The 24,076-nt window shown below is 44.7% G+C and overlaps 1 pseudogene; it reads right to left on the bottom strand.

Moving 5' to 3' along the window:
* Positions 1 to 334: 334 nt before the first annotated feature.
* LOC124041091 lies at positions 335 to 23,360 on the bottom strand (annotated as a pseudogene).
* Positions 23,361 to 24,076: the final 716 nt, after the last annotated feature.

Raw genomic sequence — 24,076 nt, 5'->3', positions numbered from 1 at the left:
AAGTATATAAAAACTAGTGCCAACCAGCCCCAGGGTAGACGTTCATTGTTATTCTAGTTCCTCACCACTGACTTGCTTGTGGTTTTAAATACATATTGTAGATACTGAAGCGTTGTGGAATGAAGCCATCCCTGGGAAACGTGCACAACAGCCCATCTGATTTGGTAGAAAACGTGCACATCTTCACGTCTTTGTTACAACTAGTCAATGTTGTACAAGCCAATTTTTCGATGAGTAATGCACTCACTGGTCTGGGCACTTGTCCAACTCCCAGCTCCCCCACACACACACACACACACACACACACACGCACAGAGAGAGAGGAAGAATGACAGATGGGGCACGTAGAATATTTATTTTCCCTGTTTGAGTAAAAACATAATATGGACGTGTCATCGTGAGCAAGACCTACTTTATTAGATAGCCGTTGTGTTCTAATGAAGAAAATCTTGATTAAAAACATTTTAATATTTTAGAATTCCAACAATAAATAAATTACTTTCTCAGTCACTGGGTTCACTCATTGTAAATACATAGGTCTGCAAAATTAAAATTGCTCAGTACATGTCTCGAGAGGTGTATGTTTACCTTACTGACTCTGATAGGAGAATATATAAATATAATCCCTGCATAGTAAAAATCATAATTTACGTATAAAGTATAAATCAGCAAACCAACTGTCATCAGCTTCAATTGGTCTAAACCATTCTTCAATGTTTTCACCAGATTGAAATCAAATATGAATATCTCGGAAGTATCAATTTGCTAAAGGAGGACATCTATAACGAACCACTTCTGATCGGAGTATTTCCTGATTATAACACCGCCCTTACATCATCTGACTTGAGGGTGCATCCTAAATAGCACCCTATTCTCTATATGCTGCACTACTTGTGACCAGAGCCCTATGGGCCCGGATTCTAAAAAAATAAGAAAAAAAAGTAGTGCACTATATAGCAAATAGTGTACCATTTAGGACGTAAGAGGGTAAAAGCAGGAGTCCCTAACAGTGCATTTGTAAAACAGTCAGCTTGTAACAGAGCACAGTCACTTCATGACACATCAGCATGATCAGCAACAAAGAGGGCATTCATTCTTCCTCAACAAGACTTTAGGTCATTCTCTTCTTCTTCTTCGCCATATGAGATCTCCAACTCAAGGAGAGAGAGTCTGTCCGAGTTTTGGTGTGCAGTGAAGTCACAGTCCCGAATGTTGAAAAGCGTACGTATTTACAGGCAATAAAATTGTTTTTTTTGCGGTTTCGATATAACTACCTAAAAGAGAGAGCAAAAAACGATTTAGTTTCAACATGTGCACTCTGTTCATGGGACTCATAAATTAGTTATAACATAGTTAGGCCTTCATAACATACATGGGACTCATAACTTAGTTATAACATAGTTAGGCCTTCATAACATACATGGGACTCATAACTTAGTTATAACATAGTTAGGCCTTCATAACATACATGGGACTCATAACGTAGTTATAACATAGTTAGGCCTTCATAACATACATGGGACTCATAACTTAGTTATAACATAGTTAGGCCTTCATAACATACATGGGACTCATAACTTAGTTATAACATAGTTAGGCCTTCATAACATACATGGGACTCATAACTTAGTTATAACATAGTTAGGCCTTCATAACATACATGGGACTCATAACTTAGTTATAACATAGTTAGGCCTTCATAACATACATGGGACTCATAACTTAGTTATAACATAGTTAGGCCTTCATAACATACATGGGACTCATAAACTTTAGTTATAACATAGTTAGGCCTTCATAACATACATGGGACTCATAACTTAGTTATAACATAGTTAGGCCTTCATAACATACATGGGACTCATAACTTAGTTATAACATAGTTAGGCCTTCATAACATACATGGGACTCATAACTTAGTTATAACATAGTTAGGCCTTCATAACATACAGTGGCAAGAAGAAGTGTGTGAACCCTTTGAAATTACCTGTAATTTCTCAAAAATTGGTCATCAAATTTGATCTGATCATCTAAGTCACAACAATAGACAAACAGTCTGCTTAAACTAATAACACAAATGGTATTTTTCTTGTCTATATTGAATACATCATTTAAATAATCACAGTGTAGGTTGGATAAAGTATTTGAACCCCCCGAGGCTAATGACTTCTCCAAAAGATAAAACTGGAGTCAGCTAACCTGGAGTCAGGAGTCAGCTAACCTGGAGTCAGGAGTCAGCTAACCTGGAGTCAGGAGTCAGCTAACCTGGAGTCAGGAGTCAGCTAACCTGGAGTCAGGAGTCAGCTAACCTGGAGTCAGGAGTCAGCTAACCTGGAGTCAGGAGTCAGCTAACCTGGAGTCAGGAGTCAGCTAACCTGGAGTCAGGAGTCAGCTAACCTAGAGTCAGGAGTCAGCTAACCTGGAGTCAGGAGTCAGCTAACCTGGAGTCCAATCAATGAGACGAGATTGGAGATGTTGGTTAGAGCTGCCTTACCCTATAAAAAAACACTCACAAAATGTGAGTTTTCTATTCACAAGAAGCATTGCCTGATGTGACCCATGTCTCGAACAAAAGAGATCTCAGAAGACCCAAGATGAAGAATTGTTGACTTGCATAAAGCTGGAAAGGGTTACACAAGTATCTCTAAAAGCCTTGATGATCATCAGTCCACAGTAAAACAAAATGTCTATAAATGGAGAAAGTTCAGCACTGTTGCTACTCTCCCTAGGAGTGGCTGTCCTGCAAAGGTGACTGTAAGAGCAGAGTGCAGAATGATCAATGAGGTTAAGAAGAATCCTATAGTGTCAGCTAAATACTTACAGAAATCTCTGGAACATGCTAACATCTCTGTTGACGAGTCTACGATACATAAAACACTAAACAAGAATGGTGTTCATGGGAGGACACCACGGAAGAAGCCACTGCTGTCCAATAAAAACAAATTTGCATAATTGCACCTGGATGTTCCACATCGGTACTGGAAATATATTCTGTGGACAGATGAAACTACAGTTGAGTTGTTTGGAAGGAACACACACCACTATGTGTGGAGAACAAAAAGGCACAGCACACCAACATCAAAACCTCATCCCAACTGTAAAGTCTGGTGGAGGGAGCATCATGGTTTGGAGCTGCTTTGCTGCCTCAGGGCCTCGACAGCTTGCCATCATCGACGGAAAAATGAATTCCCAAGTTTATCAAGACATTTTGCAGGAGAATGTTATGCTATCTGTCCGCCATCCAGTGGAACAGTCACTTTACAATAGTGCATCTAAATCTTAAAGGGGGGGTGGGGGTGAGAGGGATTACTTATCCTAGCCAAGGAATACCTAGGATAGGATAAGTAATCCCTCTCACCCCCCCCTTTAAGATTTAGATGCACTATTGTAAAGTGACTGTTCCACTGGATGTCATAAGGTGAATGCACCAATTTGTAAGTCGCTCTGGATAAGAGCGTCTGCTAAATGACTTAAATGTAAATGTAAAATTGAAGCTCAACAGAAGTTGTGTGATGCAACAGGACAACGACCCAAAACACAGAAATAAATCAACAACAGAATGGCTTGAACAGAAGAAATACGCCTTCTGGAGTGGCCCAGTCAGAGTCCTGACCTCAACCTGAGTGGCCCAGTCAGAGTCCTGACCTCAACCTGAGTGGCCCAGTCAGAGTCCTGACCTCAACCTGAGTGGCCCAGTCAGAGTCCTGACCTCAACCCCATTGAGATGCTGTGGCATGACCTCAAGAGAGCAGGTCACACCAAACATCCCAAGAATATTGCTGAACTAAAACAATTTTGTAAAGAGGAATGGTCCAAAATTCCTCCTGACCGTTGTGCAGGTCTGATCCACAACTACAGAAAACGTTTGGTTGAGGTTATTGCTGCCAAAGGAGGGTCAACTAGTTATTAAATCCAAGGGTTCACATACTTTTCCCACCCTGCACTGTGAATGTTTACACAGTGTGTTCAATAAAGACATGAAAACATATAATTGTTTGTGTTTTATTCGTTTAAGCAGACTGTGTTTGTCTGTTGTTGTGACCTAGATGAAGATCAGATCAAATTTTATGACTAATTTATGCAGAAATCCAGGTATTTCCAAAGGGTTCACATACTTTTACTTGCCATTGTACATAGTTCAGTAGGACTTCATAACTGACCCAATGGGGACACTACAACAACAGAGCCTTATATAGAGACAGACTGTGCCTGACTGAGTCCATAATGGCATCCTATTCCCTATAGTGTCCCATGGGCCCTGGTCAAAAGTAGTGCACTATGAAGGGAATAGGGCACCATTTGGGTTGTTTTAGTGGTGAGCTCTTACCTATCAGTGTGGCGATCAACAGCCTTCCTTTATATTTAACCACCCAAGGAAACGGAGATGTCAGACAGCCTGGAGCAGCTCGGTGTGCCCATCTTCTGAGCCCTCTGGTACAACTCATTGTCTCCAAAATAGCGAGCTCGATACAGCAGGCCCTCCTCTGGAACACAACAACAAAGTACAACGGCTCAGTACCCAATATTTCCCAGAAGTCTGCGCTCCCTGTCGTGGATTTAAAAGCATATGATTGTTGTAAGCATTGTCTGGAGTGAATTTCCACTATCATTAAATACATGCAAGAAAGTGAGCAAGTGGACACCTTGGGAGAAGAACTGTGATGTAGTCTAAGACAAACGCCTACTTGGGCATCCAGTACAATACAAGTTCAATAAGATAACAGGAAGTACAATACAAGTTAAATAAGATAACAGGAAGTACAATACAAGTTCAATAAGATAACAGGAAGTACAATACAAGTTCAATAAGATAACAGGAAGTACAATACAAGTTCAATAAGATAACAGGAAGTACAATACAAGTTCAATAAGATAACAGGAAGTACAATACAAGTTCAATAAGATAACAGGAAGTACAGTACAAGTTCAATAAGATAACAGGAAGTACAATACAAGTTCAATAAGATAACAGGAAGTACAATACAAGTTCAATAAGATAACAGGAAGTACAATACAAGTTCAATAAGATAACAGGAAATACAATAGAGAGGCTGCTGAAAAGAGGATCCTAATTCCTTTGCATTTTGCCCAGACAATCAATCATCTGAATGATGTGTTATAATGTAAAACTGCTGTGCGTCTTTCCCCCTGCCATGGAAACAGCGGTGGCTGGCACTTTAAAATAGGAGGGCAGGCTGATAGTAATGTCTGGAACAGAATAAATGGAATTGTACCATTCCTAGGGTCCGAGAAAATCCGCAATGTTGAGAATGAGGACGGAATCACGGAATCACGGAATCCAGACATTAAAATGGAATCCAACAATGTATTGAACTTCGTAGGGAATCAAGTAAATTAATTAAAAACTTAATTTTATCATAAGACAAGAACAGAGTGAATCAGTGATTGGTATTTCCTGCAACTTTCTGAAGAGCCAATGAGAATTCCCCATCTGTATGTGTGGTGTGTCGCCGTTAGCGATGCTGCTAATGAATGGTCTTTCTGGACATGGGAAAGCCTTTCCTTATCCAAAATCCTCCTCACATTAAATGTCATCTAGGAAGCAGGCCATGCTGACCTGGCAGAACCACATGAGGAAGATTATTGTGGCCATTTTGTTTTACAAAAACACCTCTAAAACAAACAGCCTCAATACACTGGAATTCAAATGGTAACTACACCCAAACATTTATCAACGTTATCCCAGACCTTAAGGGTTCTCCTGATGTGGTTTAAGCATTGTTGTGGACTTAGAAAATAACTGAATACAAAATTTTAAAAAGTGATTGAGAGCAAAAACATGAAACTGTAGGAAATTGAAACCTGAGAAAACAAAATGGAAAAAACTGAATCAGGCAAAACAAATATATATATATTTTTAGGTCCCTACATTCCATTCACTCTATTTCAGCCATTATTATGAGCCGTCCTCCCATCACCAGCCTCCTCTACATGTGAAGAAGTGCCATTTCTTCACAAAGGGTATTGCTTTCTGGTACTGTGTTATCCATCTTACGTTACAGCAAACAGGACACAACCGGTAAAGGTCGGATCAGAACACCTGAAACCTCCAAACTAAACCATTAAAACACTCCTCCAGGACACATTCATTTAAAAGTAGCCAGCCACGTGGAATTGACCGCAGGGCACAACACATCACGGGGGGCAAACTACCTGCCCTCCAGGACACCAACACCCGATGTCACAGGAAGGCCATAAAGATCATCAAGGACAATAACCACCCGATGTCACAGGAAGGCCATAAAGATCATCAAGGACAATAACCACCCGATGTCACAGGAAGGCCATAAAGATCATCAAGGACAATAACCACCCGATGTCACAGGAAGGCCATAAAGATCATCCAGGACAATAACCACCCGAGCCACTGCCTGTTCACCCCACTACCATCCAGAAGGTGAGGTCATTACAGGTGCATCATCACCACCCGAGCCACTTCCTGTTCACCCCGCTACCTTCCAGAAGGAGAGGTCAGTACAGGTGCATCAAAGCTGGGACCGAGAGACTGAAAAACAGCTTCTATCTCAAGGCCATCAGACTGTTAACCAGCCGTCACTAACACAGAGAGACTGAATAACAGCTTCTATCTCAAGGCCATCAGACTGTTAACCAGCCATCACTAACACAGAGAGACTGAATAACAGCTTCTATCTCAAGGCCATCAGACTGTTAAACAGCTTCTATCTCAAGGCCATCAGACTGTTAACCAGCCATCACTAACACAGAGAGACTGAATAACAGCTTCTATCTCAAGGCCATCAGACTGTTAAACAGCTTCTATCTCAAGGCCATCAGACTGTTAACCAGCCGTCACTAACACAGAGAGGTTGCTGCCCTAGCAGCACTGTTGGAGCTAGAAACACAAGCATTTCACTAAATTCGCAATAACATCTGCTAAACACGTGTATGTGACCAATAACATCTGTTAAACACGTGTACGTGACCAATAACATCTGTTAAACACGTGTACGTGACCAATAACATCTGTTAAACACGTGTATGTGACCAATAACATCTGTTAAACACGTGTATGTGACCAATAACATCTGTTAAACACGTGTATGTGACCAATAACATCTGTTAAACACGTGTATGTGACCAATAACATCTGTTAAACACGTGTATGTGACCAATAACATCTGTTAAACACGTGTATGTGACCAATAACATCTGTTAAACACGTGTATGTGACCAATAACATCTGTTAAACACGTGTATGTGACCAATAACATCTGTTAAACACGTGTACGTGACCAATAACATCTGTTAAACACGTGTATGTGACCAATAACATTTGATTTGGAGAATATTGATTAATCAATAGTACAACTTCATCATCCAAAGACAGACAAAAAAGGGTCAATGGAGAAGAAGCTTGTTAGAAAAATCAACCTGTTTCTCCTTCCAGCAGCTGTGGCTCTAAGAGTATGGTGCTGGGGTTGTGGGTTCGATTCCCACACGGATCAACATACTGAATTAGGTGTCACTGTCCACGCTGACCGTTCTGGAAGTGTCTGCTAAATGACCATGTTATTCTCACACTACAAAGTGAACATACTCTGTTGTTTCTCCTTCCAGCAGCTGTAGTTCTAAGAGTATGATGCTGGGGTTGTGGGTTCGATTCCCACACGGATCAACATACTGAATTAGGTGTCACTGTCCACGCTGACCGTTCTGGAAGTGTCTGCTAAATGACCATGTTATTCTCACACTACAAAGTGAACATACTCTGTTGTTTCTCCTTCCAGCAGCTGTAGTTCTAAGAGTATGATGCTGGGGTTGTGGGTTCGATTCCCACACGGATCAACATACTGAATTAGGTGTCACTGTCCACGCTGACCGTTCTGGAAGTGTCTGCTAAATGACCATGTTATTCTCACACTACAAAGTGAACATACTCTGTTGTTTCTCCTTCCAGCAGCTGTAGTTCTAAGAGTATGATGCTGGGGTTGTGGGTTCGATTCCCACACGGATCAACATACTGAATTAGGTGTCACTGTCCACGCTGACCGTTCTGCAACTGTCTGCTAAATGACCGTGTTATTCTCACACTACAAAGTGAACGTACTCTGTTGTTTCTCCTTCCAGCAGCTGTAGTTCTAAGAGTATGATGCTGGGGTTGTGGGTTCGATTCCCACACGGATCAACATACTGAATTAGGTGTCACTGTCCACGCTGACCGTTCTGGAAGTGTCTGCTAAATGACCATGTTATTCTCACACTACAAAGTGAATGTACTCTGTTGTTTCTCCTTCCAGCAGCTGTAGTTCTAAGAGTATGGGGTTGTGGGTTCGATTCCCACACGGATCAACATACTGAATTAGGTGTCACTGTCCACGCTGACCGTTCTGGAAGTGTCTGCTAAATGACCGTGTTATTCTCACACTACAAAGTGAACATACTCTGTTGTTTCTCCTTCCAGCAGCTGTAGTTCTAAGAGTATGATGCTGGGGTTGTGGGTTCGATTCCCACACGGATCAACATACTGAATTAGGCGTCACTGTCCACGCTGACCGTTCTGGAAGTGTCTGCTAAATGACCATGTTATTCTCACACTACAAAGTGAACATACTCTGTTGTTTCTCCTTCCAGCAGCTGTAGTTCTAAGAGTATGATGCTGGGGTTGTGGGTTCGATTCCCACACGGATCAACATACTGAATTAGGTGTCACTGTCCACGCTGACCGTTCTGGAAGTGTCTGCTAAATGACCATGTTATTCTCACACTACAAAGTGAACATACTCTGTTGTTTCTCCTTCCAGCAGCTGTAGTTCTAAGAGTATGATGCTGGGGTTGTGGGTTCGATTCCCACACGGATCAACATACTGAATTAGGTGTCACTGTCCACGCTGACCGTTCTGGAAGTGTCTGCTAAATGACCATGTTATTCTCACACTACAAAGTGAATGTACTCTGTTGTTTCTCCTTCCAGCAGCTGTAGTTCTAAGAGTATGGGGTTGTGGGTTCGATTCCCACACGGATCAACATACTGAATTAGGTGTCACTGTCCACGCTGACCGTTCTGGAAGTGTCTGCTAAATGACCGTGTTATTCTCACACTACAAAGTGAACATACTCTGTTGTTTCTCCTTCCAGCAGCTGTAGTTCTAAGAGTATGATGCTGGGGTTGTGGGTTCGATTCCCACACGGATCAACATACTGAATTAGGTGTCACTGTCCACGCTGACCGTTCTGGAAGTGTCTGCTAAATGACCATGTTATTCTCACACTACAAAGTGAACATACTCTGTTGTTTCTCCTTCCAGCAGCTGTAGTTCTAAGAGTATGATGCTGGGGTTGTGGGTTCGATTCCCACACGGATCAACATACTGAATTAGGCGTCACTGTCCACGCTGACCGTTCTGGAAGTGTCTGCTAAATGACCATGTTATTCTCACACTACAAAGTGAACATACTCTGTTGTTTCTCCTTCCAGCAGCTGTAGTTCTAAGAGTATGATGCTGGGGTTGTGGGTTCGATTCCCACACGGATCAACATACTGAATTAGGTGTCACTGTCCACGCTGACCGTTCTGGAAGTGTCTGCTAAATGACCATGTTATTCTCACACTACAAAGTGAACATACTCTGTTGTTTCTCCTTCCAGCAGCTGTAGTTCTAAGAGTATGATGCTGGGGTTGTGGGTTCGATTCCCACACGGATCAACATACTGAATTAGGTGTCACTGTCCACGCTGACCGTTCTGCAACTGTCTGCTAAATGACCGTGTTATTCTCACACTACAAAGTGAACGTACTCTGTTGTTTCTCCTTCCAGCAGCTGTAGTTCTAAGAGAGATAAGAGTATGGGGTTGTGGGTTCGATTCCCACACGGATCAACATACTGAATTAGGTGTCACTGTCCACGCTGACCGTTCTGGAAGTGTCTGCTAAATGACCGTGTTATTCTCACACTACAAAGTGAACATACTCTGTTGTTTCTCCTTCCAGCAGCTGTAGTTCTAAGAGTATGATGCTGGGGTTGTGGGTTCGATTCCCACACGGATCAACATACTGAATTAGGTGTCACTGTCCACGCTGACCGTTCTGGAAGTGTCTGCTAAATGACCATGTTATTCTCACACTACAAAGTGAACATACTCTGTTGTTTCTCCTTCCAGCAGCTGTAGTTCTAAGAGTATGATGCTGGGGTTGTGGGTTCGATTCCCACACGGATCAACATACTGAATTAGGCGTCACTGTCCACGCTGACCGTTCTGGAAGTGTCTGCTAAATGACCATGTTATTCTCACACTACAAAGTGAACATACTCTGTTGTTTCTCCTTCCAGCAGCTGTAGTTCTAAGAGTATGATGCTGGGGTTGTGGGTTCGATTCCCACACGGATCAACATACTGAATTAGGTGTCACTGTCCACGCTGACCGTTCTGGAAGTGTCTGCTAAATGACCATGTTATTCTCACACTACAAAGTGAACATACTCTGTTGTTTCTCCTTCCAGCAGCTGTAGTTCTAAGAGTATGATGCTGGGGTTGTGGGTTCGATTCCCACACGGATCAACATACTGAATTAGGTGTCACTGTCCACGCTGACCGTTCTGCAACTGTCTGCTAAATGACCGTGTTATTCTCACACTACAAAGTGAACGTACTCTGTTGTTTCTCCTTCCAGCAGCTGTAGTTCTAAGAGTATGATGCTGGGGTTGTGGGTTCGATTCCCACACGGATCAACATACTGAATTAGGTGTCACTGTCCACGCTGACCGTTCTGGAAGTGTCTGCTAAATGACCATGTTATTCTCACACTACAAAGTGAATGTACTCTGTTGTTTCTCCTTCCAGCAGCTGTAGTTCTAAGAGTATGGGGTTGTGGGTTCGATTCCCACACGGATCAACATACTGAATTAGGTGTCACTGTCCACGCTGACCGTTCTGGAAGTGTCTGCTAAATGACCGTGTTATTCTCACACTACAAAGTGAACATACTCTGTTGTTTCTCCTTCCAGCAGCTGTAGTTCTAAGAGTATGATGCTGGGGGTGTGGGTTCGATTCCCACACGGATCAACATACTGAATTAGGTTATTCTCACACTACAAAGTGAACGTACTCTGTTGTTTCTCCTTCCAGCAGTTGTTTCTGAGGTTGGAGATGTAGTCATCCTCCACACTCCTCTCCACAGTCTTCAGATTCAGTCCGTTGTACTCCCTGGAGAAGTGGTCTCCCACATAGTACGGCACCCTCAAGGTCTCCGTGTACCTCTTGTGGGTGTGTCCAATAGACCTGAATTTGATGGAGATAGAAACAGAGACAGCGAGACAGAGAAAGAGACACCAGACAGAGAGATACAGACAGACAGCAAGACAGAGAGAGAAACAGAGACAGCGAGACAGAGAAAGAGACACCAGACAGAGAGATACAGACAGACAGCAAGACAGAGAGAGAAACAGAGACAGCGAGACAGAGAAAGAGACACCAGACAGAGAGATACAGACAGACAGCAAGACAGAGAGAGAGACACCAGACAGAGAGATACAGAGACAGCGACACAGAGAGAGAGAGACAGAGAGAGACAGAGAGAGAGAGAGAGACACCAGACAGAGAGATACAGACAGACAGCAAGAGATACAGACAGAGACAGAAAGACAGAGAGAGAGACACCAGACAGAGATACAGACAGACAGCAAGAGATACAGACAGAGACAGCAAGACAGAGAGAGAGACACCAGACAGAGAGATACAGAGACAGCGACACAGAGAGAGAGAGAGAGAGAGAGACAGAGAGAGACAGAGAGAGAGAGACACCAGACAGAGAGACACCAAACAGACAGCAAGAGATACAGACAGAGACAGAAAGACAGAGAGAGAGACACCAGACAGAGATACAGACAGACAGCAAGAGATACAGACAGAGACAGCAAGACAGAGAGAGACACCAGACAGAGAGATACAGACAGACAGCAAGAGATACAGACAGAGACAGCAAGATAGAGAGAGAGACACCAGACAGAGAGATACAGACAGAGACAGCAAGAGATACAGACAGAGACAGCAAGATAGAGAGAGAGACACCAAGACAGAGAGAGATACAGAGACAGCGAGACAGAGAGATACAGAGACAGCGAGACAGAGAGAGAGACACCAGACAGAGAGATACAGACAGAGACAGCAAGAGATACAGACAGAGACAGCAAGACATACAGACAGAGACAGCAAGACAGAGAGAGAGAGACACCAAGACAGAGAGATACAGAGAGAGAGAGAGACAGAGAAAGACAGAGATACAGAGAGAGAGAGAGAGAGAGAGAGATACAGAGAGAGAGAGAGAGAGATACAGAGAGAGAGACAGAGAGAGAGCAGTGAGTGAATTTTTATTATCGTTTTATTTAACTTGGAAAGTCAGTTAAGAACAAATTCTTATTTACATCGACAGCCTACCAGGGAACAGTGGGTTAACTGCCTTGTTCAGGGGCCGAACAACAGATTTTTTTTTTTACCTTGTCAGCTCGGGGAAATCGATCTTGTAACCTTTCAGTTACTGGACCAATGCTCTAACCACTAGGCTACCTGCTGGTTACTGGTCCAACGCTCTAACCACTAGGCTACCTGCTGGTTACTGGTCCAACGCTCTAACCACTAGGCTACCTGCTGGTTACTGGTCCAACGCTCTAACCACTAGGCTACCTGCTGGTTACTGGTCCAACGCTCTAACCACTAGGCTACCTGCTGGTTACTGGCCCAACGCTCTAACCACTAGGCTACCTGCTGGTTACTAGTCCAACGCTCTAACCACTAGGCTACCTGCTGGTTACTGGACCAACGCTTTAACCACTAGGCTACCTGCTGGTTACTGGTCCAACGCTCTAACCACTAGGCTACCTGCTGGTTACTGGTCCAACGCTCTAACCACTAGGCTACCTGCTGGTTACTGGACCAACGCTCTAACCACTAGGCTACCTGCTGGTTACTGGCCCAACGCTCTAACCACTAGGCTACCTGCTGGTTACTGGCCCAACGCTCTAACCACTAGGCTACCTGCTGGTTACTGGCCCAACGCTCTAACCACTAGGCTACCTGCTGGTTACTGGTCCAACCCTCTAACCACTAGGCTACCTGCTGGTTACTGGTCCAACGCTCTAACCACTAGGCTACCTGCTGGTTACTGGCCCAACGCTCTAACCACTAGGCTACCTGCTGGTTACTGGACCAATGCTCTAACCACTAGGCTACCTGCTGGTTACTGGCCCAATGCTCTAACCACTAGGCTACCTGCTGGTTACTGGCCCAATGCTCTAACCACTAGGCTACCTGCTGGTTACTGGCCCAATGTTGTAACCACTAGGCCCCCTGCTGGTTACTGGCCCACGCTCTAACCACTAGGCTACCTGCTAGTTACTGGCCCAACGCTCTAACCACTAGGCTACCTGCTAGTTACTGGCCCAACGCTCTAACCACTAGGCTACCTGCTAGTTACTGGCCCAACGCTCTAACCATTAGACTACCTGCCATCCCAGTGAAGCAGCTTCACATGATCCAACCCACCAACACCAATCCCTTCAACTACTCTCTGACACGATCACTATAGTCTCCCACACGACAGGAGCAGTGGTGATAAACAGACAGAGGAGTAGGGTATTGGTGGTGATAGCCTGGTGGATAGGTGCGTAGGGCCAGTAACCAAAAGGTTGCTGGATCAAATCCCGGAGTTGACATGGTAAAAATCTGTCATTCTGCCCCTGAGCAAGACAGTTAACCCACTGTTCCCTGGGCGTCGATGACGTGGATGCTGATTCAGAGGGGTTGGGTTAAATAAGGATGACACATTTCAGTTGAATACATTCAGTTGTACAACTGACTAGGTATCACACTTTCCCTTATTGCACAAGTTGACTGCAGGTATTAATTTAAAAAGTAGCTACAAATATTCACATGAAATGACAAATAAATAGTTTTGACGGTATTGAAAAACCATACCGTGGCTTTTTCCAAATACCCTGGTATACTACCCAGGCCTACCAGCCATCACCGGGCCTTAACCACGGGCCAGCCATCACCGGGCCTTAACCACGGGCCAGCCATCTCCGGGCCTTAACCACGGGCCAGCCATCGCCGGTGCCTTAACCACGGGCCAGCCATCGCCGGGCCTTAACCACGGGCCAGCCATCGCCGGGCCTTAACCACGGGCCAGCCATCGCCGGGCCTTAACCACGGGCCAGCCATCGCCGGGCCTTAACCACGGGCCAGCCATCGCCGGGCCTTAACCACGGGCCAGCCATCGCCGGGCCTTAACCACGGGCCAGCCATCGCCGGGCCTTAACCACGGGCCAGCCATCGCCGGGCCTTAACCACGGGCCAGCCATCGCCGGGCCTTAACCACGGGCCAGCCATCGCCGGGCCTTAACCACGGGCCAGCCATCGCCGGGCCTTAACCACGGGCCGCCATCGCCGGGCCTTAACCACGGGCCGCCATCGCCGGGCCTTAACCACGGGCCAGCCATCGCCGGGCCTTAACCATGGGCCAGCCATCGCCGGGCCTTAACCACGGGCCAAAGAGCCCCTGCTGACGACTACTTTCCCCTAAAGTCAATCTATGACCTGTGACCTCCCTAAAGACTACCAGGCGGTGTCCCAAATGGCACCCTAGTCCCTATTTAGTGTCCTACCATTGAACAGAGCCTATAGGGATAATGCACTATATAGGGAATAGCAGGATAACATAGCAACTGGAGGATAATCCGTCCCATCAAAGACAGTTCAGCATTTTGTAATACAAGGAAAGAAGACTCATCAAATGATTGCATTATTCTGGGGGAAGTTGTGTAATAATTCAGCATAGTCACATGTATGACTATAGGAGTTAAAGACCGCACAGCTCGAGTTGCAAAACTCTGGTAAATTTTCCAAAATTCCAGATTTCCATTAATCCTGGTTGGAACATTCCCAAAAATCTCTCTCATTGTCACTCAATGCTTAGGTTTACCTCCACTGTACTCATATCCTGCCATACCCTTGTCAGTACATTATGCCTTGAATCTATTTTTCCACGCTCAGAAATCTGCTCCTTTTACTCTGTTCTGAACGCACTAGACGACCAGTTCTTACAGCTTTTAGCCATACCCTTATCCTACTCCTCCTCTGTTCCTCTGGTGATGTAGAGGTTAATCCAGGCCCTGCAGCCCCCAGCACCACTCCCATTCCCCAGGCGCTCTCATTTGTTGACTTCTGTAACCGTAATAGCCTTGGTTTCATGCATGTTAACATCAGAAGCCTCCTCACTAAGTTTGTTTTATTCACTGCTTTAGCACTCTCTGCCAACCTGGATGTTCTAGCCATGTCTCAATCCTGGCTTAGGAAGGCCACCAAAACCCCTGAAATTTCCATCCCTAACTATAACACTTTCCGACAAGATAGAACTGCCAAAGTGGGCGGTGTTGCAATCTACTGCAGAGGTAGCCTGCAGAGTTCTGTCTCACTATCCAGGTCTGTGCCCAAAACTAATCGAGCTTCTAAAAATCCACCTTTCCAGAAACAAGTCTCTCACCGTTGCCACTTGTTATAGACCCCCCCACAGCCCCCAGCTGTGCCCTGGACACCATATGTGAATTGATTTCCCCAGTCTATCTTCTGAGTTCGTACTGTTAGGTGACCTAAACTGGGATATGCTTAACACCCCGGCCACCCTATGATCTAAACTAGATGCCCTCAATCTCACACAAATTATCAAGGAACCTACCAGGTACAACCCTAAATCCGTAATCATGGGCACCCTCTTAGATATCATCCTGACCAGCAGGTAACCTATGATGAAAATTACAGGCCTCATCTTTTTAAGTGGGAGAACTTGCACAATTGGTGGCCAACTAAATACTTTTTTGCCCCACTGTATATCTCACTGGTCACCCCCAAAGCCAACACCTCCTTTGGCTGCCTTTCCTTCCAGTTCTCTGCTGCCAATGACTGGAACGAATTGCAGAAATTACTGAAGCTGGAGACTTATAGCTCCCTCTCTAAATTTAAGCATCAGCTGTCAGAGCAGCTCACCGATCACTGTACCTGTACACAGCCAATCTGTAAATAACACACCCAACTACCTCATCCCCATATTGTTATTTATCTTCTTGCTCTTTTGCACCCCAGTATCTCTACTTGAACGTCATCTGCAAATCGATCACTCCAGTGTTAATGTTAAATTGTAATTATTTTGCCTCTATGGCCTACTTATTGCCTGACCTCTCTAATCTTCTACATTTGCACACACTGTATATAGATTTTATCTATTGTGTTATTGACTGTACGTTTGTTTATTCCATGTGTAACTCTGTTTTTGTTTTTGTCGCACTGCTTTGCTTTATCTTGGGCAGGTCACAGTTGTAAATGAGAACTAGTTATCAACTGACCTACCTGGTTATATAAAAGGTTAAATAAATAAAGACCAGGCTACTCCATGAGGTGATTATCCAGGTGTGTGTGGGGGGGGTCAGGGGTTAGACTCACGGCCTGAAGCTGAGGCTGTAGGGGGCGGCGGAGACCATCATCTGACTGAGAGCTGACACAACAACTAGGATGACGATGGGCAGCAGCTGGACAAAGAGCGCAAAGCCTCCCTGAAAATCACAACACACAGGTTAGTTAGATAACAACAACCTGACATGGTAAACTATACAGGTTAGTTAGACAACAACAACAACCTGACATGGTAAACTATACAGGTTAGTTAGACAACAACAATCTGACATGGTAAACTATACAGGTTAGTTAGACAACAACAATCTGACATGGTAAACTATACAGGTTAGTTAGACAACAACAACAATAACCTGACATGGTAAACTATACAGGTTAGTTAGACAACAACAACAATCTGACATGGTAAACTATACAGGTTAGTTAGACAACAACAACCTGACATGGTAAACTATACAGGTTAGTTAGACAACAACAACCTGACATGGTAAACTATACAGGTTAGTTAGACAACAACAATCTGACATGGTAAACTATACAGGTTAGTTAGACAACAACAACCTGACATGGTAAACTATACAGGTTAGTTAGACAACAACAACAAACTGACATGGTAAACTATACAGGTTAGTTAGACAACAACAACAAACTGACATGGTAAACTATACAGGTTAGTTAGACAACAACAACAAACTGACATGGTAAACTATACAGGTTAGTTAGACAACAACAACAAACTGACATGGTAAACTATACAGGTTAGTTAGAGTTAACTGGTAACACTGCAAAATCAACTACTGACCTTAAGCCTTGCAATCCACAGGCTAATTTCACACACACTATATGTACAAAAGTATATGGACACACTTTCAAATGAGTGAATTCGGCTATTTCAGCCACACCCGTTGCTGACAGGTATACAAAACTGAGCACGCCGCCATGCAATCTCCATAGACAAACATTTGTAGTAGAACGGCCTTACTGAAGAGCTCAGTGACTTTCAATATGGCACTGTCATAAGATGCCACCTCTCCAACAAGTCAGTTCATCAAATGTCTGCCCTGCTAGAGCTGGCCCGGGCAACTAAGTGTTGTTATGGTGAAGTGGAAACGTCTAGGAGCAACAACGGCTCAGCCGTGAAGTGGTAGGCCACACAAGCTCCTAGAACAGGACCGCCGAGCGATGTAGCCCATAGAGCATAAAAATGGTCTGTCCTCGGTTGCAACACTCACTACCGAGTTCCAAACTGCCTCTGGAAGCAACGTCAGCACAAGAACTGTTTGTCAGGAGCTTCATGAAATGGACTTCCATGGCCGAGCAGCTACACACAAACCTAAGATCACCATGCGCAATGCCAAGTGTCGGCTGGAGTGGTGTAAAGCTCACCGCCATTGGCGTACCTCTAGTTAGTTAGACAAACAACAACAAACTGACATGGTAAACAAACAACAACAACCGACATGCTCTGGAGCAGTGGAAACACGTTCTCACACTTCACCTTCTGGCAGACCGTCAGACGAATCTGGTGTTGGCAGATGCCAGGAGAACGCTACCTGCCCCAATGCATAGTGCCAACTGTAAAGTTTGGTGGAGGAGGAATAATGGTTTGGGGCTGTTTTTCATGGTTCGGGCTAGGCCCCTTAGTTCCAGTGAAGGGAAATCTTAACGCTACAGCATACAATGACATTTAAGACGATTCTGTGCTTCCAACTTTATGGCAACAGTTTGGGGAAGGCCCTTTTCTGTTTCAACATGACAATAGTCAATAACCCTAACCCTAACCCTAACCCCTAACCCTAACCCTAACCCTAACCCTAACCCTAACCCTAACCCTAACCCTGTACACAAAGCGAGGTCCATACAGAAATTGTTTGTCGAGATCGGTGTGGAAGTGGAACTTGACTGGCCTGCACTGAGCCCTGACCTCAACTCCATCAAAAACCATTGGGATTAATTGAAACGCCGACTGCGAGCCAGACCTCATCACACAACATCAGTGTCAGACCTCACTAATGCTGTTGTGGCTGAATGGAAGCATGCCCCCACAACAATGTTCCAACATCTAGTGGAAAGCCTTCCCAGAAGAGTGGAGGCTGTTATAGCAGCAAAGGAGGGGGGGACCAACTCCATATTAATGCCCATGATTTTGGAATGAGATGTTGGACAAACATGCTTTTGATCACGTAGTGTAACAATACAGTTCTAGCCAAGTTGATCTCAGTTTGCAGGCAGTGCAAAAACAACAAGGACTCCCCCTGCTGTACAGCAGCAGTACATTAGAAAGCCATTAGAAAATGCCTAAATGTATCTACTTAATGACCTGAACTGGAAAAAGTGCAATCACGAAACAATAAACCACTGGCATACCTCTCTCTGTTGTCCCCGTTGTCCCGCTGGCCTCTGATGCCCATTTCTGTATACATGAACGTTGCCTTGAGAAGCAAAACAGACCACCAATAGATAAAGCATTAGCAGTGGAGGTGGCAGTAAAATATGGAGATGTAATGGTTTCTAGTGACTGCGTGTGTGTGTTGACATGCGTTGTGTGTGTGTGTGTGTTGACATGCGTTGTGTGTGTGTGTGTGTTGACATGCGTTGTGTGTGTGTTGACATGCGTTGTGTGCGTGTGTGTGTTGACATGCGTTGTGTGTGTGTGTGTGTGTGTGTGTGTGTGTGTGTGTGTGTGTGTGTGTGTGTGTGTGTGTGTGTGTGTGTGTGTGTGTGTGTGTGTGTGTGTGTGTGTGTGTGTGTGTGACATGCGTTGTGTGTGTTGACATGCGTTGTGTGTGTTGACATGCGTTGTGTGCGTGTGTGTGTGTGTTGACATGCGTTGTGTGCGTGTGTGTGTGTGTGTGTGACTGTATGTGTGTGTGTGCGTGTGTGTGTGTGTGTGTGTGTGTGACTGTATGTGTGTGTGTGTGTTGACATGCGTTGTGTGCGTGTGTGTGTGTGTTGACATGCGTTGTGTGCGTGTGTGTGTGTGTGTGTGTGTGACTGTATGTGTGTGTGTGTGTGTGACTGTGTGTGTGTGTGTGTGTGACTGTGTGTGTGTGACTGTGTGTGTGTGTGTGTGTGACTGTGTGTGTGTGTGTGACTGTGTGTGTGTGTGTGTGTGACTGTGTGTGTGTGTGACTGTGTGTGTGTGTGACTGTGTGTGACTGTGTGTGTGTGTGTGTGTGTGTGTGTGTGTGTGTGTGTGTGTGTGTGTGTGTGTGTGTGTGTGTGTGTGTGTGACTGTGTGTGTGACTGTGTGTGTGACTGTGTGTGTGACTGTGTGTGTGTGACTGTGTGTGTGTGACTGTGTGTGTGTGACTGTGTGTGACTGTGTGTGTGTGTGTCACTCACTTGCTGGAAAACCCCTCCGAAGAACATATTGAAGAGGTCCTCGGGTGAAATATCGGCCTGGAAGTCGCCGTTGGTCTGGCCCTGTCTTGCCGGATGTCTCTTCTCCTCACCAGAGGGGTTGGGTTAAAGTAACCCTAGCCCTCTCTGATTCAGAGGGGTTGGGTTAAAGTAACCCCTAGCACCTCTCTGATTCAGAGGGTTGGGTTAAAGTAACCCCTGCACCTCTCTGACACTGGTCATACTGTTTCCTCTTGTCAGCATTACTCAAGCAGGCGTAGGCATTTCCAATAGCTGGGGGAAAACAAACACCATTTTGGGTACCTTCAAATGACATTAAATGATATTACAATTCATTGGACCGGTTTCCTGGATACAGATTAGACTAGAAAACATTCTCAGTTTAACGCCTTTTTCAGTCCACTAGGTTTAATCTGTGTCCGCCAAACCGGATCCTTTGAATGGTCATCACATTCAAACAATTAAGAAAATAAGTATGGTTTGGGGGCGTACCTTTAAACGCCTCAGTGGCACCCGGTGCGTGGTTTTTGTCGGATGGAATTTCAACGCTAATTTTCGATATGACTTCTTGAGATCATCTTCGGACGCATCTTTCTTCACTCCAAGAATCTCATAGAAGTCTTTACACTGTTTTATTCTGGAAACAAAGAAGAAGAAAACTATATAAAGACAAAACGCTCAATTGTTTCAAGATATTTTCATGTTCTGATAAGTTCTGATAAGGGGTTGGGTTAAAGTAAGATTCATTGTGGAAAGTGGGAGTTAAACAGATGTTTGATGTTAATGTTTTAAAAGCCTTGACGCAGTTTCAATATAACATGCCATTTAGCAGATGCTTTTATCAACAAATATATATATATATATGGTCCCAGGTCAGCAGGAACGTTGGGTGGCAGGTAGCCTAACGGGTAAGAGCGTTGGGTGAAAAATCTGTTTGAATCCAAGCCAGCGACCTTTCACATTTAACCCCCAACAACTGTTCTCCGGGCAGGGATGACATTGATTTCGATTAAGGAAACCCCTCGCACCTCTCTGATTCAGAGGGGTTGGGTTAAAGTAACCCCTAGCACCTCTCTGATTCAGAGGGGTTGGGTTAAAGTAACCCCTAGCACCTCTCTGATTCAGAGGGGTTGGGTTACAGTAACCCCTAGCCCCTCTCTGATTCAGAGGGGTTGGGTTAAAGTAACCCCTCTAGCACCTCTCTGATTCAGAGGGGTTGGGTTAAAGTAACCCCTAGCACCTCTCTGATTCAGAGGGGTTGGGTTAAAGTAACCCCTCGCACCTCTCTGATTCAGAGGGGTTGGGTTAAAGTAACCCCTCGCACCTCTCTGATTCAGAGGGGTTGGGTTAAAGTAACCCCTAGCACCTCTCTGATTCAGAGGGGTTGGGTTAAAGTAACCCCTCTCTGATTCAGAGGGGTTGGGTTAAAGTAACCCTCTCTGATTCAGAGGGGTTGGGTTAAAGTAACCCCTAGCACCTCTCTGATTCAGAGGGGTTGGGTTAAAGTAACCCCTCTCTGATTCAGCACCTCTCTGATTCAGAGGGGTTGGGTTAAAGTAACCCCTAGCACCTCTCTGATTCAGAGGGGTTGGGTTAAAGTAACCCCTAGCACCTCTCTGATTCAGAGGGGTTGGGTTAAAGTAACCCCTAGCACCTCTCTGATTCAGAGGGGTTGGGTTAAAGTAACCCCTAGCACCTCTCTGATTCAGAGGGGTTGGGTTAAAGTAACCCCTCGCACCTCTCTGATTCAGAGGGGTTGGGTTAAAGTAACCCCTAGCACCTCTCTGATTCAGAGGGGTTGGGTTATTCAGAGGGGTAACCCCTCGCACCTCTCTGATTCAGAGGGGTTGGGTTATTCAGAGGGGTTGGGTTAAAGTAACCCCTAGCACCTCTCTGATTCAGAGGGGTTGGGTAACCCCCCCTAGCACCTCTCTGATTCAGAGGGGTTGGGTTAAAGTAACCCCTAGCACCTCTCTGATTCAGAGGGGTTGGGTTAAAGTAACCCCTAGCACCTCTCTGATTCAGAGGGGTTGGGTTAAAGTAACCCCTAGCACCTCTCTGATTCAGAGGGGTTGGGTTAAAGTAACCCCTAGCACCTCTCTGATTCAGAGGGGTTGGGTTATTCAGAGGGGTTGGGTTAAAGTAACCCCTAGCACCTCTCTGATTCAGAGGGGTTGGGTTAAAGTAACCCCTAGCACCTCTCTGATTCAGAGGGGTTGGGTTAAAGTAACCCCTAGCACCTCTCTGATTCAGAGGGGTTTAAAGTTCTCTGATTCAGAGGGGTAACCCCTAGCACCTCTCTGATTCAGAGGGGTTGGGTTAAAGTAACCCCTCTCTGCACCTCTCTGATTCAGAGGGGTTGGGTTAAAGTAACCCCTCGCACCTCTCTGATTCAGAGGGGTTGGGTTAATTCAGAGGGGTAACCCTAGCACCTCTCTGATTCAGAGGGGTTGGGTTAAAGTAACCCCTCGCACCTCTCTGATTCAGAGGGGTTGGGTTAAAGTAACCCCTAGCACCTCTCTGATTCAGAGGGGTTGGGTTAAATGAGGGGAGACACATTTTGGTTGAATATATTCAGTTGTGCAACTGACTAAGTATCCTTTTCCTTAACTTTCCTTGCAATTATATTTTATATGATAATAATTGCAATGATACTAAATTCCATGCATCCTACTTCTTGACAGCATCCAGTTGATCTGAGGTGTAGGATTTGGCTGTCTGCGAGGCCTTCTCTCCTTGGTCCTCCTCCCCAGGTCTTCGCTGCCTTGGCCCAGTGCCATCACTGGTTCCTGACTGGTTGTCATGACCAGGGGTGAAACCATTTTTTGCAATCAAGTCCAGCAGTGCTGGAAATACAGATAAGAGAGTAACATTTAGAGGCACATTAGAGTATCGTAGTTTCCCCACAGAAACGTCTCCACTGAGCAGGCCCATTGGGGGGCAAATCTCTGATGACATCTCCCTCTTGTACAGTCAGAAGTGACTTATTCAAAGTAAACAGCGTTAAAGACCACTAGCTATCCAGCTACACCGTTTGTATAATAACTAGCAACATGAGATTGGATGCAACTGAATGTACTGACTACATAATCTAGCGTTAGGTAGCTCGCTAATATAACCAGCAGAATTAAACGCACTTGTGTATACTATAACAGTGACAATGCAAAACCCAGACAGATTAGATAATTTTATATGAAAACTCGGGCGATAATTAGCTAGCTGTAGCAGTGAGATGGGTAAACGTATTTTCGTAGCTATAGAGGGCCCTCAATTTCCCAAGAAAAAAAAAGATATAGCCTGGATGCTAGCTGGCATTCATGTCGCTTCTCTTACCTCTCGCCTTATCCGTCGGAAAAAGTTTCTGTGCCTTTTCTAGAAATCTAACAGCCTTCTCTGCTTGATTATTTGTTAATGCAGCAGTTGCAATGTCAATGCAACGCTCTGCTTCGTCCCTGTTTACTTCCATTGCGGGACGCAGCTTGAGGTAAATAAAAAAATAATAATGCTATAATAGCCGTTGTAGGGCGCTTTCTAATGACGCCACGCAGTAAGTAGGGACGAGGTGGTGGGGTCACGCTGGTATTGCCTACTAGATGGAGACAAACTTTCATTAATAACAAAGCCATCACCTACAGAGAGATGAACCTGGAGAAAGAAGCAGGCTGGTCCTGGGGCTCTGTTGACAAACACAAACAGAGCCCCAGAACAGCAACACAATTAGACCCAAACCAAATCATAAGATAACAAAAATATAATTACTTGACACATTGGAAAGAATTAACAAAAAAACAGAGCAAACTAGAATGCTATTTGGCCCTAAACAGAGAGTACACAGTCACAGAATACCTGAGCACTGTGACTGACCCAAACTTAAGGAAAGCTTTGACTATGTACAGACTCAGTGAGCATAGCCTTGCTATTGAGAAAGGCCACCGTAGGCAGACATGGCTCTCAAGAGAAGACAGGCTATGTGGTCACTGCCCACAAAATGAGGTGGAAACTGAGCTGCACTTTCAAACCAACTGCCAAATGTATGACCATATATTTTATTTGATTTCTTTACCTTTATTTAACTAGGCAAGTCACATATTTCCCTCAGATTACACGGACCCATAAAGAATTTGAAAACTCCCATATCTATTGGGTGAAATACCAGTGTTGCCATCACAGCAGCAAGAAAAGGGCAACCAGTGAAGAACAAACACCATTGTAAATACAACCCATATTTATTTTTTATTCATTTTCCCTTTTTGTATTCGTTGCAACACTGTATG

This window comes from Oncorhynchus gorbuscha, linkage group LG08 (genome assembly GCF_021184085.1).
Source record: "Oncorhynchus gorbuscha isolate QuinsamMale2020 ecotype Even-year linkage group LG08, OgorEven_v1.0, whole genome shotgun sequence".
In the NCBI taxonomy this organism is placed as follows: Eukaryota; Metazoa; Chordata; class Actinopteri; order Salmoniformes; family Salmonidae; genus Oncorhynchus; species Oncorhynchus gorbuscha.
The sequence above is the reverse complement of the archived record's forward strand: the minus strand, read 5'-3'. Positions and strand labels throughout refer to the sequence as shown.